This window comes from Fukomys damarensis, unplaced genomic scaffold (genome assembly GCF_012274545.1).
Source record: "Fukomys damarensis isolate Sample0158 unplaced genomic scaffold, DMR_v1.0_HiC HiC_scaffold_1, whole genome shotgun sequence".
NCBI lineage: Eukaryota > Metazoa > Chordata > Mammalia > Rodentia > Bathyergidae > Fukomys > Fukomys damarensis.
In genome coordinates this window covers 71,305,533-71,310,236 of record NW_022900913.1, presented here as the reverse complement: position 1 = coordinate 71,310,236, position 4,704 = coordinate 71,305,533, and the positions used below count along the sequence as shown (strand labels likewise).

Genomic DNA, 4,704 nt, shown 5'->3' with positions numbered 1-4,704 from the left:
CACTGAGTGATTGCTCCAACTGCCTTCCTGGTCAGCACTGGCTGGACTGGGAGCCCCAGAGTGAGGTGACACAGCCAGGGAGGAGGGGCTTCGTAGTTCTAGGCAAAATGCCCATGTGGCTCCCTGGCACAGCTTGTGCATGATCCCTAGCCTTATCTTCCTGCCTCCTAAGGGGCTGATTTGGCCTTCCTGGTTGAGAATGTGTCCATTATCTACTGAGTCATGGGAAAGATTGCCGCGGTTATGTGTAGACTGTGAGAGGGCTGCAGAAGTTACAGGTGGAGGAGTAGTGAGACGCTGGCTGCCAGCATCGATGTGAAGGTCATGCTAGCTTCATCGTAAATTTTGAAGACTTGCTCAATGGTGTTGATGTAGGCAGCTGTCCTCAGGTCCAAGCCCAGGTTATACTTCAGGCTGTGCACATGATCTGCCTGGCAGAATGTTCCACCATACAAGCCAAGCCAGAGCATATTATGTCTTTCTCTGATGGCCCTGATGACCTGTCCTGGAACTCTGCTGTTGGGACAATAGGAATTGTCCTGTCATGCCTCCCAAGTTTTCTTTCTAAGCCTTCTAGAACAGACATAAGCAAATGGTTAGAATCCATTTTTTAAAAAGTTATAATCCCTTTAATATTTGAAAGTCAGTGAGCCATACCATAGCTGACATGATTTAGATTCTTCAGCCACTCAAAATAAGATACTGTCACTCCTCCAGCATTCAAGTACAGATATGGGATATTCATGATATTCTTCTCTGGGAAAATCTTATCAGCTTCTGGAGTGGTGGACCACTGAAACCTTCCTTGATGATCTTGGCTTTGACCCTGGATGCTTTGGATTGGTCAACTGCTTCCCACTGGCAGCAGGGATCATGATGGTGAAGTTAGCTTCCAAGATGCTTCCTTTTATACTCTTGCCTTAGGGATTACCCAGAATTGATCCATGTCACAACTTGAAGTCTTCCAGTTATTTTGGGTCAATACTGCCACAGCCTGCAGGACTACTGAAGGGTCCACGAGTGAGAAGTGTTGGTGGGAGATTAAGAAAAGGCAAAGAAAGAAAGTTGCAAAAGAACAAAGAGAAACAAGGGTGAGGCCAGGCAGGGCTCTAAAGACCCCAGGCAAATGCAGTGCATTTATTTATAGTGGTAGAAATAAGGGAAGTACAGAGGGAGGTAAAAGGGGCTGGTCTGTAATCAGAGCCAGGAGAGGAGCTAAGATCTGCAAGACATCAACTTGATGGTTTTCTGATGAATGGGTGCGGAGGAAGACAGTCCTCTTCCCAGCCAGGCCTTGCTCCATCACACCCTCTTGCTGGCTTTTTTCTTCCTGCAGGGCCCTGTGTGGGAGGAAGCAAACAAGATGCTGCTTCTCTTTCCATGCGGAGCCCTGCCTCATCCGTGGGAGGCAGCGAGTTAGGCCTGGCCATAGTGATCTGCAGTGCAGTGCTCCCAGCACAATACCATTTGGATTATATATACTCCCATCAGACTCCCCAACACCAATACACATATAACCAAAACAATGTAAACATCTCATAGAGTGCAGGCCCACATTACCAAAGCTCTGAACAACAGACGTTTTCTTTCCAAAGCCTGATGTCATTCCTAAAGTGCTCTCACATAGGAAGCTTCACCGTTGAAGTTCTCAATCTTAGGAAAAACCACAGCCGTTCACAAATATCTGCCTGTGGATTCTCCCTTGACTGATGGGTTTCCAGGTAACACAGGCTTATGTGTTAATATCATAGTGCCCTATGGTGCTGGCATAGGTGTCCGCAATCCAGCTAATCTCCTGCTCAGCCCTGCTCATGTACCGGCCAGGCACATCAATGCCTGGACCAATAAAACCCTTCTTTGCCAGCTCCATGGTGAACCTTCTTGGGATCTTTTCCAATACATTATCTGAATAGTTCTTCAGATTGGTCATTACACCTGCTTTAACCTGGCCAAATGGCACATCGACCACCACACACTTGCACGTCATCAGCAAAGCCAGAGTCTTCACTTGTTCACACTTGTCAGTGCTGTTCCGGATGCCTCCCTTGCAGGGTATGCAGTGCTGGCTGTGCTGGGTGCACAGTAGCCCTCCATGACCTCCTAGGAGTCTGTCACGTTGGATGGAGGAGATGCTCAGCACGTGACTGCAGGGCTTGATGACACAAAGGATGCCCCGCACGCAGTTGTACTTCTGCTCCTCACTCTCGCGGCTGCGCAGGTTCTCCACGAGCTTGTCCTCCACGATGTAGACCCTGCGGTCGAAGAAGCACCCCACCATTTTGAAGAAGTTGAGGATTGTCCTCGTGCTTGGCCACTGCCTGGCTGCAGCAAAGGGTGGGAGGGCAATGGGCGGGCGATGGGTGGTGTGCAGGTCCTGCTAGGGGCAAGAGCAGTGCCTTGCCCAGGCCTCAGTGTACCGTGGCAGCAAAGGAGAGCAGGTCTGACACCAGGAGGGCTTAGGGATCTTTATCCCACTGCCACCGAGGGCTTCTGTTACATCTCTTGGCATATTGAAGGAAATCTGACTTAGAGCACTTGAGAAGTAAATGTAAATATTGATTAGGCAGAATGTAATTCATGGCAGGGGCAGCTTCTGGTCTTCAGCTTCTGGGGGAGTGGAGAGTTGTCATATTGCCCATTGGAGCCTGAGTCCAGAAGTCAAGAAACTGGTTCACCTCTGGCCTTTGTATTGAGCCAAAACTATTCCCTTTCACCTAAGCTCATCTGAGTTTGGTTTCTGCCATGGTTGTCATCACCCTGACATATGTAGAAATGGATGCTCCTTAGAATATTGGAAGGAGCAGGCTCTATAACATTAGGCTGCCTGGGAGGTGGACCATCGGGGAGTATGGCTCCTGCAGGCTGGCACGGTGCTGATCTCCTGTCCTGGATACTCTCCCCTCCATGTTTTCTTGTGTTGTTGTTACTGGGAGGTGGCCTTCACAGACAGGGTCCTCCGGGAGAAGTTGGGGGGTGCATATTTGCAGGCAGAACAGGGAAAGCGCTTAGCAGAAAGGTGAAAGAAGAGCAGTTGGAAGTCCATGTGCAGATGTGAGATGAGTTGAAATCATCTTTTCACTGATGAATTTGTTAGTTTATCAAATTAATTCTATTGTTTAGGGTTAATAACAGGAAAACAGAAACCCGTCCATGTTCAGTACAGATGAAACTTTTGTCATGCATATTTTCAATCCACAAATACAAAGCCCATAGATGTGGAAGGCTCATTGTATTTGCAATATTCAGAGGTAGACACTTCATATCTTATGAGATACCTTGTGACATGCCCACATACATGGTGGATGCTGATCTCCAACTTCATTTTCCTGCATTCTGGATTGTTTATGTTGTACCCTTTATGTGTATCTAGAGTTATTGCCAAATCAATTTTAGAAGTGAACATTTAGGTCACTTCATTGTTTGACAGGGGCAGTAGTGTGTGACTATAGTCCCAGATGCTCAGGAGTCTGAGGCAGGATTGTCTAATCCCTGAGCAATACAGCAAGACCCCATCTCAAAACAAAACAAAAGCAATTCATTGGAACAGGTCATATTGTATCTATTAAACAAAAAATGTGGTAGAATGCTAGGATTACAACTCGTGGAAAGATGAAGGGCAGCAGGTTGTGTGAGAAGGCAGAACACAAGGAGCAGCTTTGCTGGCTACCATTCCAACACATGAGCAGGAGAACCCATTTAGGGCTGAAAGGCATGAATCCACTCATTAGGCTCCAGCCCCATGACCCAGACACCTCCTATGGGGCCTCACCTTCTGGCATTGCAGCTCTGAGGAATCATATTTTGGGGGACACCACAGCAGTAAGCTGGCTTTAGGGATGACAGAGATGGCACTAGAAAAGATGGCCATGCCTAGCATTAAGGAGCTCCAGGGCTTGTTTAAGGGGCCGGGGGTCTCAGGTAGAGAAATATGGAGTCCAGGATGGGGTCTTAGGTGCTGGAGTAAGAAGTGGGAAACATTTAAAATGAAGGATGTAGGGGGCTTAATTGAGTCCCTGTAAATTTATAGGTTGATCCCTAACTCCAGTAGTTTATGACTATATTGGAGGTGGGGCTTTTACAGAGCTGACTAGGGTGCAATGAGATAGTTAAGGGACCCTAATCCAATGGGTGTAGGGCCCTCATAAGAAGAAATTTGGAGGTACAAAATGACAGTGGAGATGCATACCATGTGAAAAGGCAGCAGAGCACTGTATGTAAACCAAGGGCAGAGGCCTTGCAAGAGACCAGACCTGCCCTCAGTGCATTAACCTCAGATTTCTAGTCTCTAAGACGATGAACTAATGAGTCTGTTTCATTCAAGACCAGAAGTCCTTGATAGCTAGAGCTCAGTGGTGCTGCTTCCTGCTCTTCTACAAAGGACATCCTGGCCATCAGTAGTGCAAAAAAAAGGTTCATCTGGAAGGAGGAAGGAGTTCATTCTTTTTTTCTTAAAAAAAACCTGTTAATCATCATTTTAAAATTATTTAAAAATCACGTTAGATTTCCTTTGCCTTAAGATGGCTGCCACATAGAATAGCAGCCTCCATGTTAAAAATATGGCTTCTCCCAACAAAGGACAGGCTGCTTCTTCCCATCATGCCTCTCCTCCCATCAAACAACTTAACGATGAAACTTAGATTCCTAGAAAAACAAGAGCAAGAAAAACCCAAAGCTCAAACAAGAGAGGAAATTATAAAGAGCTCT

The 4,704-nt window shown here is 46.8% G+C and overlaps 1 pseudogene; it reads right to left on the bottom strand.

Moving 5' to 3' along the window:
* Positions 1 to 272: 272 nt before the first annotated feature.
* Positions 273 to 4,704, bottom strand: part of LOC104861242 — an 8,218-nt pseudogene continuing 3,786 nt past the window's right edge.